Here is a 15,791-nt window from a genome sequence, read left to right as displayed (position 1 = left end):
ATCAGAGACAGATTTAATGTAACAAGCATAATCCTACAAGCCTAAATCCTTAAAATCCCCATTGATGTTAGTGGAAGTTTTACCAGAATAAAGGACTAAGCATGGGTAGCAGAATCCATCCCAGAAATAAAAATAAAAAACACACACCACTCAAAAAAGGATTTCATATGTAACAATTTAAGAGTTTCCCATTTGCCTCTGCAGATTGAGAGAAACATGGAAAGTTATTTGAGGCCTCAAGCCAAGGCGTATTTTATTCTGAATAAATGGGATATAACTGAACCTTCCACTAGAATCATATGAGCCAAAATTAAAGATCAGCAATCATCAGTAGGAAGCAGGTGTATTTCACAAGCAAGGCTGGGCCTTGACATTTTCTTCATGATAGGAAGGTGAGCTTTCTAAGGGACAATGAAAGAGTTAGTCACTGACACTTTCACTGTGAAACACAAACCCACCAAGCTTCTCACACACAGAAGAAGAAACTTAAACAATATGTCTGCTCACATACCTACTAAAATGCCATTATTTTGTCTTCCATTTCTCCTCCCTTCCTCAAATCAATGTGAGAGAAGGGCCCAAACCAGAACATCAAATCTGAATACTGCTACATTTCAGGGGTTGTCAATTCAAATCCCAAGTTCCCAAGCTTCTGTTTTCTTATATTTCAGTTCTGAGTTAGCTCCATAACTGGAAGAGACCTCTTTTCCTACATCTGATACAGATACAGCCCCAAGTGATGGAAATCTAATGAAAAACATCTGACTATGCACGATTTCTGCCATTTGAGGCCAAAGTCTCATGAGAAAAGATTGAAAGATTTCAAAACTAAACCCCAGATTCTCACACTATTCTGTGCTAAACTGTCATACTAGCAGAACCCTGAGGTGGAGGTGGATTTGCACACTGCTTCTTTGACCCATCGGTGGCTAATTCTGACAAGCTTTTTTGAATTATTTACAAACCATTTATTGCATCTCTTCACTTCTAACATCCCCACATGCCTGTATACAATATCTTAGGAGCATTCATTTTAAATGTTGCTGTTTTAAAAATTAACCCTCTGATGTTATCCTGCCTGCTCTAACAAGTCACAGACCTGTCACTTTTTTTTTTTCTTTCTTTCCAAAGACTAGTTTTTGTTTCTATGGGAATCACAGATTTCAGGGCACTGTAATCAAATATTAAACTCCATTAAATCCCAGTCTGCACATCTGTAACCCAGCAGCCCATTATTTTTCCAGAGAGTTACCATATTATACAACCGTGTATTACTTCTTTAAATTTCAGATACTCAGTCTGCAGCTATTTAACTCTTCCAAGCAATAGACATGCAGCACATAGCTGCTAAACTGAATTGCTTTGATATACATAATTCTAAAATAAGATTCCTTTATTAACCTGACTTGTCTGGAAACTATTTAATAGAGATGCAATCTCCCTGAAGACATCTAGCAAGAGGACAGTGATGTCTGTCTGCAGCTTAACTCAGAATCCACTTTGCACTCAGAGCACAGGAATATTTGTCAGTCACTCATTCACTCAGATGAACATTTTATTTTGCAAAAGAAGAGAGTAGAATCCTCCCCCCCTTATATTGGTTTGGGGGATTAATTCCATCTCTTTTCTCCCATATGAAATTGGACCAGCTCTCACCATGCCAGGAAGGTGCTGATTCAGTCCCAAAGAAGAAGGCATTCCCAACCAAAATAAGTATAAATAAGGATGCTAGAGGGCTTCACAGCCTGGGACTGCCCAGCTGGCTGCTTTCATATGTCCCGCATTCACAGAAAGGACAGATATTTTCCACCACCCATATTAAGAACACCAACTTTTAAAAGCTTCACAATGGTTATATCTACGGTCACATCTTTACATATATTCAGTGCATTTTATTAAATCTACAGCGTTTCGGTGTTGATGTGACAGGGTGTATACACTTCATCTAGGAGTTTGGGAGGGACCCCACTCTCTCAGGAGATACCACAAGTATCAGCCCTAGCTGTTGAGACAGCAAAAGCATCCCAGCCATAAGGGCTATATGCAGGATTCACATGGGGATAGATGCTCTTTAAAGGCCTGATCCAAAACCCATTGAATTCAGTGTAAAGATTCCCATTGACTTCAGATCAGACCCTATACATATACGGGCCATGGGCCCTAGGCCCCACCAGTATTCTAGAAAGCAGGCCCAGCCCCACCAGTGTTTGAGCCAGGGTGCGATCAGAATTCTACTCAGGAGGGGGATGCAGGCTACTTTGCCAACCACCCCAAATTAGATTGTGTTTCAACCTGGCACGTGGGATTGCAATGCCACTCCAATTTGGACCGGCCACCCCACCATCATGCCATGCCTACGTAGGGGGCTTTACCCCCCGGGCCCCAGATGCCCAAGTAAAGGAAGCTCTGCTCCTTAAACCCCTGCCAGAGGCTCTGGGCCATACCAAAAATGTTACAACCAGGCAGCTATGGTCCTATAGGACCCTTACCTGCAAATTGAAGGGCTGCTCCATCTCCCCTTGATATCACTGGGAATTGCAGCTGCTCTTTACCTCTCTGGATCACATATGGCCATGTTTCAGAAGAGCTCAGTGCATTGGGAGTGCACAGGAGCTGTTTTGGAAATCTGGCAATTTCTGAGTAGCTTAAATGGGAGCCCAGCTCCTTTGAAAAAATCTAGCCCTGACTGTGGAAGATGAATACTGCAAAATTGGTCCTGAGCTCTTTGCAAAATCTAGTTCTAGGTGAGTCTGGGTCAGGGGTAGGCAACTTATGGCATGGGTGCCGAAGGCGGCACACAAGCTGATTTTCAGTGGCACTCACACTGCCTGGGTCCTGGCCACTAGTCCGGGGGCTCTGCATTTTAATTTAATTTTAAATGAAGCTTCTTAAACATTTTAAAAACCTTCTTTACTTTACATACAACAATAGTTTAGTTATATATTATAGACTTAGAGAAAGACCGTCTAAAAATGTTAAAATGTATTACTGGCACACGACCTTAACTTAGAATGAATAAATGAAGATTCGGCACACCACTTCTGAAAGGTTGCCGACCCCTGGTCTGGGTCATTTCCCCTCGCTATTGGCTAGTCAACATAAGTGGTTAATGAGTCTGCTAGAGTGGCCAGCTAAGGGATTTAGGTAAAGACAGGAGCCTAAAATTAGGCATTTAAGTCCATATTTAGGCTTCTAAATAGTGTTCTGTTCTAAAGAGCCATAAACTAGTCTGAATTAGCAAGCTGCTCCTTTTTCTCACAGGATGGGAGCCTTATGTTTTTCAAAGCTACCATTTTATGGGTTGTATTCTCATGATGCCATGTAGATATCTGTATGGGACGTACTTTGATAGATCAGTGCAGTGTGCCAGATCTTCCCATTGAAGAGATCCAAGGAATAGGAATAGTTAGATGGTCTGGAGCATTCTTAAATAACTGCTGCTGTTTTCCCCACGAGCTGCCTGTATACACTATACAACATAAATGATACTGGCCCCTACAACAAAATCAAGAGAACAGGCTGAGTCTACCCTGCATGCTATGTCAGAAAAATTAATTGCCAGGCCTTTCTATTTCTAAGCAATACTAAATTATCCTCTGTAATAAAACACAGAACTGAATGAGCTCCCATTGGAAAAATAGCATTTATTTTAGTGAAAGGAAATGTATTAGTACCTACAAATCAATTCCTTATGAGATGGAGGATCTGCACACACTGCTCCTTAGATGTTAACAGCAATCAATGCATTGTTTTGTAACCACCAATCAAGCCAGCTGAAGCCTCTATGTAGCTTGCACTCCATCCTCATTAAAATGCAGTTACCCAAAATGTAAGAGTTCGTGCCATACTGTAGATTACTGAGACCAATTAAAAAGGAAGTGTATTTGCATATAGTATGCTTTCAACATAGAAAATGCCTACTTAAAGCCATATAGCTCCCTTGGAGAGGGAGAAATTTATGTCAGTCTAACCTGATCACCTCCTATGCAGACATGACATTGTCAGGACCTCTTCAGCCAGAACAACAAGCCACTGCAATGTTAGCTTTTGAGTGAGAAATAAGTGGGAATCCTATCCAGGAATAAAAGGTGGCTGATAGCATTTTGAGGTAGCTCCACCATAACAAAAGAATTTGCATTCAGGGGTAGCCATAACACAACAAAACAATTTGCATGCATGTCACACTGAGAAAAATTATTTAGTAAGGAAGCAGATTTTGGTTGCAAATTTCCAAGCAATTATAACAAAGACTGAGTAAAACCAACTATTTTTAACATTATGGAAAGCACCTGGACAGAGTCCTATTGAGTCTTGTATGCAATCATATAGTACAGAAATAGAATGACATTCCTACAACTGTCCAGTGAAAACAATAAAATTACATCACTTCTATGTCCCAAACTTCAGCTAGTCCAGGAGGTACAATGTGATGGCCTCCATATATACAAACACCCAGTAGGAATATTAAGTGGCTCCAGATATGGAAAAGGACAGTTACTGCATTGAAACGGATAACTTTTATAATGATCTACAGAAAGCAACACAGGAGTTTCAAGACAAGAAGTGTTACTGGTACTGGTGAAAAAACAGGACAGGGGGTAGGGGATAATAGGCGCCTATATAAGAAAAAGTCCCAAAAAACGGGACTGTCCATTTAAAAACAGGACATCTGGTCACCCTAGTTACTGGTGATGGGAAATTTTAATGCAAAAGTAGAATTGGACTGGAATTCCTGAGTGGGAGCAACAGCCAGATTTGGACTTTGTGAAGAAAATGAAAGAGGAGAAAAGTTATTCAATTTGTGCCTGAACAACAACCTGGTTATAATGAATATGCTGTTTCAACAAACAAAGCTGAAGAGGAAAAAGACTTGGATATCACCAGATGGGCAAACGAAAAACATGATAGACTTTATGCTTGTGAATTGCATATAGAAATCAAGTGTGTTGTCATGCAGATCATTTGCGGCCAATATCAGATCAGATCATAAGTTAGTGCTGCATCAATGAGGTTGGGCCTGAGAACAATCGAAAAAGGCCTGAAAAAATGAGATCCATGACATGGACAGACTGAAGAAGTCAGATACCAGAAAAGAACACAAAGAAGCTGTGCAGAAAAAACATCATGTCTCTGGTGAAAGAAGAAATGAATGTTTAAGAGACATGGAACAATGTAAAAATGGGATTATAAGAGTGTCTGAACAAGCGTTGGGCTACAAGGACAAAATGAAGAAATCAAGGTGGATTAGAGATGAAATGCTGCAGTTGAGTGACAAGTATAGAAAGCTAAAAGACAATAAAAAGTAAGATGAAAGTCTAAAAGCTGAGTACAATAGGTTGACCCGAGAGATAGAACAGAAAGCAAAGAAAGACAAACAATTGGATAAGTGAACAATATAAAGAAGCAGAAGAATATATGAAGAGAAATGCAATACTGGGGTTGTATTGCCAGGAAGGAGAAGTGAGTGTGACATATGAGTTGAAGAAGTTGGTGGTGAAAGACAAGCATGGACAGATAATTGAGGGCAAACAAACAAAATGATGTAAAGACTATTCTGGGAGGCTGTACAACATGCAGAGCTCAGGAGATGAAAGTGAACTGGAGAAGCTTTCCAGTACAAAAGAGGGAGAGCAGATGCTGGAATACTTAAAAGTAGTAAAGATCTCAAAAGAAAGTTTGAAAAAGAAAAAGGCTCTGGAAGTGACAACATCATTGCAGACTGTTAGGAACACACAGTAAGGCAAAGCTCAAGCTATTTAACAAGAGTTATAAACAAGAGCAAATGCCAAGCAAGAGAGGAAAAGCGATAACAGTACCAGTTGGAGGGGTGGGGGGAGGAAAGAGGAGTGCAAGAACTACAGAGGAATCACCTTACTGAGCATGCCAGGAAAAACATTCACCAAGGGTACATCTACTAGCAATTGTATTTGCTTACATGTCCATAGTTATGCCATAATCCCGCTATGGTCCACACCTAAACCCCAGAAGCACATGCCTGAAGGCTGGTAGAGGGTGGGCAAGCTAGCACACCTGAGGGATATGGGTGAGTACATGCCTTAGGGTTGGTCTACACTGGGAATTTACAATCAGCAAAATCCACACCCCCGAGAGACACCGTTATGTTGACCTATGCCCCAGTCCAGAGAGTGCTGGGTCAATGGAAGAATTCTTCCGTCGACCTAACTACTACCTCTTGGGGGAAGTAGATTACCCGTGCTGACGGGAGAACCCCTCCGGCCGCCATTGGTAGTGTCCAACTGAAGCGCTACAGAGACATAGCTGCAGTGCAGCAGCTGTACCAGCATTGCAGTTAAGTGTAAGCATACCCTTTGCCTGTGCACAGCCCCGTACCTGTGCCAGTTTGCAATGGATGCGGGTAAGGGGCATGTATGAGGTCTCAAGTTTCAGTAGTTCCAACAATGCACTGAATTCTTTTCTTCCTGACCTTTACCCAATCAGTAATAGCGTGCTGTGCTGACCACATCAGAACAGCTTTCCGCTGCACTCTTTACAGATCAGTACAGGTGATAATGGATCCAGCTCCAATAGCAGCCACTTAGTCTGGCAACCACATGAGTACCACATCAGCATACACCATCCTCCACAACGTCACCTGGACCAGCAGGAATATTCACCTCCAGTGGGAAATTTCATGGAGGTAGGAGCAGGTGGGTATTCAGAGGACTGTCTTCGTTCCAGGAACGCATTAAGCACTTGAAGCTCCTGTTCAATAAGCCCGAGGACTCAAAGAGTCACTTTAGGAGACTTGTACATGCCTCTTCTATGAGGAGCTTGACTGGCTGCTGTCAAGTGCTCCACAAACAGAGCCTGAAGCGGCTCACAATCCCCTCCTTGTCCTCACTCCTTCATTGTCCAATTGGATGCTGATGAAGGCCAAGGCAAGGAGGCAGCAGGGACCTGGAGGATGCCACAGAAGACCCAAAGGGCAAGCAATTCTGCACCCCTACCTGGAGAGGCCAGTTGAGGAAGCCCCCTGATGAATCTGAGGTGGCCCCCAAGCCACACCAGGAACCAGACCCTGAGGCTGGTAAAGTACAACAGACCTCTACCCTCCCCACCATTATCCCATCTTGTTCTGATGCTAAATTCTGGATTTTAAGATACAGGGCATTTGAATGACTGTACACTGGCTTTTCCTCTCTGGACAGTGTGCCATGCGTTGTTATGTCTCTGAGTCTGAATTACAAGTGCTGAAACCACAGCATTGTCACACCCAGTCCCCTTACCAAACTCCTCCAACTTTCACCCTCCACCCAGCCCTCGCTCTGCTCCACCCCACACAATCCTCAAGCAACACATGGTTATAACTCAATTGTTCTATTGATTTCTGATTAAACACTATCATGCATTCAGATTCTAAAGGCACTTTTAAAAATAGGTTAAGGAAAAATCATTGTGCCCCCATGTCTGTTCATTTCTCAGCCAGCAGTCAGGCAGTGATGGTCCTAGTGCTATGCAGGCAGAGGCAAGGGAGGGGAGGACTGGAAAGGTCTCAGCTGGGGATAGAACAGCTGTGGAAAACGTATAGTTGGTTGTCTAAATTTAGTAAAACAGTCTTTTGTCCCTTGGAAGATTAGCCAGTTTCAGAGCTTCTCCCGTCACCCTGATTTTACCTCCCCCTTACAAGCAGGAGATGTGCAGAATGGGGGAGGTGGCGGGTGATGGGAACTGAAGAGGGAGTTAGACCCGGGGAGGGGAAGGGAACAGAACACAGCTGTAGAATACTTTGGTTGTCTGAGGAAAAGCAGTCGTTTCACCCTCAGAAGATCGCAACATTTTTACCATCCCTGTCTTGTCGCTCCTGGAATGCTGAAACACATCAAAATTGTAGCCTTCTACAGCCAAGTTATGTTCTATGGGGAGATTTGTCAGCTTCTTCCATACATACATACATACATACATACAATGCTATCCTTGTGTCACAGGGTCCTCTCACTGCTAGTGGTACCTCCTCCTGGTCATTCTGGGGATTACCTCCTTCCAAGTGCTGTGCCCTCCTCTGCATAGGCATGGGACTAGGAATGCAGGAGGTGCTGCAGCACCCCCAGTTTTTGTGCAGGGTCCCGCCACGCTGTGCCAAGGATCCCAGCACTGGTGGCCCGCGCTCCACTCCTGGCCCCGCTCAGGGTCCCGACTCCAGGCTGCCACTGGACCTGTGTCTGGGGCTCTGTTCCTGGCCCCACACACAGGGTCCCAGCCTTGACCCCTTACCCATGTCTGTGTTCTCCTCCCCCACTCCCCAGAGTCACAGCCCCATTCCTGGTCCAAGCTCTAGGGGGGTGAGGGGACACGGTCAGGAGAAGGGGGGTGAGGTAAAAAGTTTGGGGTGGGGACCACTGGCTTTCAGCACCCCCCACTGTAAAAAGTGTTCCGGCACCACTGCTCCTCCGGCAGTCTCTCTCTGCAAAAAGAGCTCCCACATGCTGTGGCTCCATTGTCTCTTCTCCCTCTTTTTTTCCCCCCTGCTACAACTTTTCACACTCCCCTTGTATCAGAGGTGACTGCCTTATACAATTTTTCCCAGTCCACCACAGACTCCCATTTTATCAGGGGTAATCGCCTGCACCGTCTTTCCCCTGTCCTTTGTATCAGAGGTACTGATCTACCCCAGCATTCTCCACCCAATATCACAGGGTTCACACACCACTAGTGAGGCCCCCTCCTAGTGGCTGTGGGGATTAGCCCGCACCAGATGCTGCACCCTCCTCTGGAGATGTCTCCACCTGTCTTCTTCTCTCACCCCGCAGGCTCTCTCAGTCCAGGAGCTGCATCTTCCTCTTTGTGACTTGGCCCACCGGGCAGGTCACTCTGGTCCTCCCCTTCTGGAGTATCAAAGTCTTCCAAGGCCAGCTGTCCCAGACAGTCCAGTTTCTGGTCCATGCCACTTTCCCAGTGGCTGTTAGGGGAACCAGATGTTGCCCTGGGTTCCAGCTCAGAGGCCCTCTCATCAGCAGCCAAGATCTGCCCTACCCCCATACCTTGCTGCCTTTTCTACCTTTCTGACTCTCCACCTTCTCTGGGTTTTCCAGCCCAAACTCCCTCCTCCCAGGGAGTAATTGTAGGCTACCTATCTCTATAGCCCCAAACATGCCTTCCTTCACCCCGGGAATCACTGCAGACTACTTCCTTGCAACCCCCAGCTGCTCTCAGCCCCTGGGCTTTCCACAGGCCCTTCCTGTTCTTGTCCAGCTGGGCCCATTTAATCAAGCCCTGCTCCCTGGCTCCTCCTCCAGGTGCAGGTTGGAGAGTTAATTGGCCCACCTGGCCACCTTAACCACTTCAAATTTTGGGTGGACACATTTTGTCTTTGAATTGGCAGGACCTTCAACTCCGAAGAGGGAAACCATTCCTCCAGGAGGGCAGGAGCATCAGCATAGAGACAGGAGAGGCAGACAGAGAAGGACTTGGAAGAACTGCTTATAGGGATGGACAGGAGAAACCAGGAGCAGTTTGAGTTCCTCAGGGTACAGGAGGAATGGGCTCTTCAGCAGGAGGTGATTCATGATGAGGTGATTCATGGAGCAGGAGGAGGCACACCTTAGGGAATGGGAGCATTCCCTAATAGAGAGGGTCATTGAACTGGTGGCCAACCAAGGTCAGGGTCTGGCTGCAGCTGAGGCCACTGAACCAATATATCAATAGCAACCACCACATTCTTCTCCCTCCTCTTCCAGTTATCACCCAGGGTGCTGCAGAGCCACAAGATCCTGTTGTAAGGACTACCCCACCCCGAATCACTGGGAGGAGAACATGGAGCCTGCAAGACTCCCAGGAGCTCACCCTCCCCTGACACCTGAAACTCTCCACAGGGGGATCCCCCCAGTTAACAAGAAGGGAATGATGAGCCAGTGGGAGTCCTGATGTTAGATTTGTGTCCATTTATTCTTTTGCGTAGAGACTGTCCAGTTTGGCCAATTTACATGGCAGAGGGGCATTGCTGGTCATTGGACACAAATAAATGGACACAAATCTGACATCAGGAATCATAACATTCAAAAACCAATAGGAGAACACTTCAGCCTCTCTGGCGACTCAGTAACAGACCTAAAAGTGGCAATTCTTCAACAACAAAAACTTCAGAAACAGACTCCAGTGTGAAGCTGCAGAACTGGAATTAATTTGCAAAGTGGATACCATCAGATTAGGCCTGAACTGGGAGTGGTTGGGTCATTACAAAGCCTAAACTTAATTTCCCCAATACTAATTTCTCCCTACTGTTACTCTCACCTTCTTGTCAACTGTCTGTAATGGGCCACTCTCTTACCACTTCAAAAGTTATTTTTTCTCCCTTGGTATCCTGCTGTTAATTAAGTTATCTTGTTAGACTGACCTCACACTTGGTAAACAACCCCCATCCTTTCATGTATTTATACCTACTCCTGTATTTTTCACTTCATGCATCTGATGAAGTGCGTTCTAGCCCATGAAAGCTTATACTCTAATAAATTTGTTAGTCTCTAAGGTGCCACAAGGATGCCTCGTTGTGTTTTTGTGTTTGTTTGTTTGTTTGCTGATACAGACTAACACGGCTACCAATCTGAAACAGATCAAAAAGGTTCAAAGATTAACTAAGCCATGAAGCTGGTATAAGACAGAAAGTGGTTAAAAAAGTTCATTCAGCCCCATCATCCCTGCTGAGATGATGAATGGGAATCAAAGAGGAAAGAGAAGAAAAGTTACTACATAATTTTATTTCTGTAGCTTTTTCTGAAAGAAGATCAAGAGTAAAAACTGCCAACAGCAGAAGGACGAGCATGTCAGAGAAAGTTATTCCTTTTCTCCATTAGATCACATGTCCCAGTGTAATTTCCTCCATTTCTTTTATTTTATTTTGTGCTAATATTTTCTGTTGCAATGTAAGGGCAAGAAAAGCAGATTGAACATTTTTTTTAATACTGACATAGAAGGGCCTGATTTGCCAATGCTTTTCACCCTGTGTAGTCATCTGTACAAAGTGAGTGTAAAAGCTATTATTCTGATTGGGTAGAATTTTACACCCCTTTGCACATAACTACACAAGATGCAGTGAATAATCGGACTCGGTGTGTTTAGCCAGGTTGTGTTAAAATAACTAAATCAAAAACATTTTTGGTTATTTTCATTTACTAGAAACAAAACACTGTTCTGCAGTGTTTTCTATACAGCCCTTCACCAGAGTATCTAAATTCTAAAATTGAGACAATTCCTGAATGCAGACAGGCAGAATCTGGACCCCACTGAAGCTGCTCTGTGCCATTCTGATTGTGCAGAACCACCGTAGAGCCAGCTTACTCAGTGTCATGGAGATTGCCCGGGCCTGCAGGAATCCCTAGGCTTTAGTCATAGAATCATAGAAGATATGGGTTGGAAGAGACCTCAGGAGGTCATCTAGTCCAACCCCCTGCTCAAAGCAGGACCAACCCCAACTAAATCATCCCAGCCAGGGCTTGGTCAAGCCGGGCCTTAAAAACCTCTAAAGATGGAGGTTCCACCACCTCCCTATGTAACCCATTCCATTGCTTCACTACCCTCCCAGTGAAATAGTTTTTCCTAATATCCAACCTAGACCTCCCCCACTGCAACTTGAGACCATTGCTCCTTGTTCTGTCATCTGCCATCACTGAGAACAGCCGAGATCCATCCTCTTTGGAGCCCCCCTTCAGGTAGTTGAAGGCTGCTACGAAATCCCCCCTCACTCGTCTCTTCGGCAGACTAAATAAGCCAAGTTCCCTCAGCCTCTCCTCATAAGTCATGTGCCCCAGCCCCCTAATCATTTTCGTTACCCTCCGCTGGACTCTCTCCAATTTGTCCACATCTTTTCTGCAGTGGGGCCCCCAAAACTAGATGCAATACTCCAGCTGTGGCCTCACCAGTGCCGAATAGAGGGGAATAATCACTTCCCTAGATCTGCTGGCAATGCTCCTACTAATGCAGCCCAATATGCCATTAGCTTTCTTGGAAACAAGGGCATGCTGTTGACTCATATCCAGCTTCTTGTCCACTGTAATCCCCAGGTCCTTTTCTACAGAACGGTCGCTTAGCCAGTCGGTCCCCAGCCTGTAGCAGTGCATGGGATTCTTCCATCCTAAGTGCATGACTCTGCACTTGTCCTTGTTGAACCTCATCAGATTTCTTTTTTATTATCAGATTTCCTATTTCTTTCCTTTTGCTGGGGTATGTCAGAGGTGCATATGGGAAAAGGAGGCATGGCCAGAGAGCCACCTGTAGCCACCTTCACACATACAGCCCCCCAAGACCTGTACCATGCTCCCCAAGATCTACCCCACAGCTAAAAAAAGCCGCAGATAAAGCACATGATCATTTACAGTTGACATTAAAACAAGAAGTCCTACACATTCAAAGGATGATACACTGGCAATACTTTTAATCTTGTCACATTTGAAATTGGTTACTTTGTATGGCTTTCTAAGGTTGTCTCATATGAAAGCAAAGTTATTAGCAGATTGTAACAATAAAATCATATTCCCAGCCAACGAGGGAAGGCTCTGGATGTTCTTTTTTTCCCCCGAACCAGCTGACCTAGTAAGAAACCCTTACATAACTGGACCCTGTTGTGGAGAGAGCTGTTTTCACTAGCATGAAGGTGGAGAAATGCTGGCCTTGGTCTCTGTCTTCCTACCCAGAAGCTGGAAAATATTCTGCTTGATTACATACCATCTGGGCTGGTTAAAAAAAACACATGTTCTGATCAAATCAGGCTTATCCAAATGGAGAGCATTGAGCTAACTCACTCTAGAAGACCAGAAAAAAACAAAAGATCTAAAGTTATTGACCTATTGATGTGACATGATGCACTGTGAGACAGGAGATGATTGATCACATATAGCATGCTGAACTGCACGTGCCATCTCATCACTTTACATCAAAGAGGAAGATATACGAAGAGTTGCTGCAAACCATAGCGAGGTGCTTGCTGTACATGGCAGCCTGCAAGAGATCCTGTCCTTTGGCAACTGTCATGAAATGGTTGAGTGCATTAGTAACTCCAGGTGTGAATAACATTTCTTAGAGGGAGCTGAGATCATGTGCATATTTTTACATGATAAAGCCCCTGATATAAAAATGCCTGTCTCAGCACCTTCTCACCAAATGGTTGACTTACATCCAAATCGTAGGAGGCAGTGATAACCATGGAAATACTCAGCTATGCCATTATCGCTAAAGTTACAGTGTGATCACAGCCACTGAGAAGGCATAAAAGGTAAATTGTTCAAGCCTTTTCTAAAAATTGAAGAGGCTCTGACTGTTTAGCTATTGCGGTTCCCATAGAATACAAGAGATGCTTTGCATCACTGATTTTTATGACATTCCAGAAGCAAAAAAGTAAGCAAATACATTATGTTCTAAGTTCATTTGTAATCGAATAGCAAATATTTTATAAGAAACGGCAATACTTAGTGAATGAACTGCACATTTTCATTACCAATGGCAAGATGCAAAGCTGAACGATAGAACCAGCTGGCAATACGAGCTGAGGATCACACTGTTTGCACTTCCTTAGCAAATGAGCTGGCACCACTGCCTATCGTGCTGATCAATATTGTCTCTGTTCACTTGTGTTCCTGATCAGTCCGTCTGTATCCATCTGTTGCCTCATTTTATATTTAGATTGTAAACTCTCTGGTGTAGGGACAATCTTTTGTTCTGTATTAGTACAGTGCCAAGCACAATAGGGTCCTGGACCATGACCAGGGCTCCTAGGTACTATCAAAATACAAATAATTAATAAATAAGGCATATAGACACATATGTCTCTACCTAGATATGTACACTCAGGGCCCTGTCCTGCAAAGTGTTGAGCACCTTCCACTCTTACTGAACTGAATGGGAAAGGAGAGTACTCAATACCACACATGACCAGGCCAAAGGCACACACTGGGAAGTAGATTAAATCTATTCTAGAAATGCACACATCATGAGAGTGCACATCTTCTGAAATGACCTCCATACAGCCATCAGATAGTAACAACTAGAACTGGCCAAGTGTGTTAGCTAAATACAACATTTGACATTTTTCCCAGGTATTTGTGGACCAGCAGGTTCACTCAACAGTGTTCAACCTGCTACAGAACTGGTAAAATAACAGAAAAGATTATTCATAAATAAACTGACAAAAACAGTGGCATTCATTGAACAAGATATTTGCCAAATACTATTTAACCAGTTGCAGAAACAACTTGTGGTCTCTACCAAACTGACCTTGTACTTGAATTTGTATCTGGTGATTTATCATTGAGGGCTTTAAATTTCATTAGTCTATGCCTGAATCATCTAATGCCCCCTTTATTTCCCTATGTAATTTACGAAAGCTTATGCTCAAATAAATTTGTTAGCCTCTAAGGTGCCACAAGTACTCCTGTTCTTTTTGTTGATACAGACTAACATGGCTGCTACTCTGAAACCTGTCATTAAGTAAGTGGGCCTTTCAAGTCATCTCTCCTACCCCCCGCTAGCTAAGAATCAGTGCAGACACATTAAAGATCAGTGTGTGACACACAGAGGAAAAACTCATGCAGGAGACATGGCAGATTGCCAATACAGATGCTAGTCATCTGACAATGCAAAGCCTTGACAGCATTAACCTTGCATGCAAAATCCCATTCAAAGGAAACAGAAAGAGATTTTAAAGTAGTGAAAATAATATGAAGGGTGGGTAGGTGGAGATGTTACATGAGAGAAACATGAATTAATAAAAAAACCTGAGAGAACAAATTACATTATGGATCTATTCACTTCTTACCGTGCTTGCAAGCCTTTCAATGAAGACCAAATAACCCATCGGTGAAATATCTCACATACTTCCCAGCAGAGCAGTTACAGTATTAGGATGTGTTCCTATAAGTTGTTCCTTGCATACAGGTCCCTGTGCCTAGAAGATGGAGCTCCATTGACATCCATTGTGTTCTAGATAGACACAGAAAACTGACCTTGTGGAACAGATTACAGGATCAGAATCTTAATGTGAAATCAAAGTGATACCACTAATGCAGCATCAGGTTCAAAACCACAAACCCAGTACAACATCAATAGAAGTAGCTCATACAATGTATGAGCCCTAACAGTTTCTTCAACATCATATTGGATCCAAGGGAGATGCATATGGTACATAAGAGGTGTTTATAGACTAACAAGAGGTCGGGACAAGAAGGCATCGCTTGGAATCTGAATTGAGTTTAGGATATGATCTGGCTTCAAGACCAAATGAGGAACAGTATTTGCATCTGATTGCACCAAAATCGTATGATCTGATCTTGCAAAAATAATGAGACCACAAAATAACAAAAATCTCATGATTATGTGAGATTTCAGCTGCTTAGTGTTTTCTATTTGTTTAGTTAATTTTCTCTCTCTTTTCAAACTGTAATTTTTTTGGTTTCTGTCACCCTTCTAGCTTTTACCCTTTTCATGAGTGAATTCTGATTCTGGCCTCCCTGATTGTAACCTTACATCCCTACCACTTTTGTACTGTCAGTTTCCAGTACATTACTGAATTCCAGTCAGTTTCCTTTAACTAGAGTTACTCATTTCCTGCAGTACCTAGACAAAACTAAACAAGTTAAGAACGGAATGGCAATTTTAACTCTGACTTTCCTTACATTTGTCAGCTGAAATTTGATCTGTGACATACGAATTTAGCTAAAATATTTAAGAATGGCAATAATCAATTCTCCTCTCTGAATTAGCTAAGATGAATAAACATTGATTGCAGCAGGTGGTTGCTATATAGAGCTATATTCCACAATGCTAATGGTCACTGTGCAAAGCAAGAT

The sequence above is a fragment of the Mauremys mutica genome, chromosome 14 (assembly GCF_020497125.1).
Source record: "Mauremys mutica isolate MM-2020 ecotype Southern chromosome 14, ASM2049712v1, whole genome shotgun sequence".
In the NCBI taxonomy this organism is placed as follows: domain Eukaryota; kingdom Metazoa; phylum Chordata; order Testudines; family Geoemydidae; genus Mauremys; species Mauremys mutica.
The sequence above is the reverse complement of the archived record's forward strand: the minus strand, read 5'-3'. Positions refer to the sequence as shown.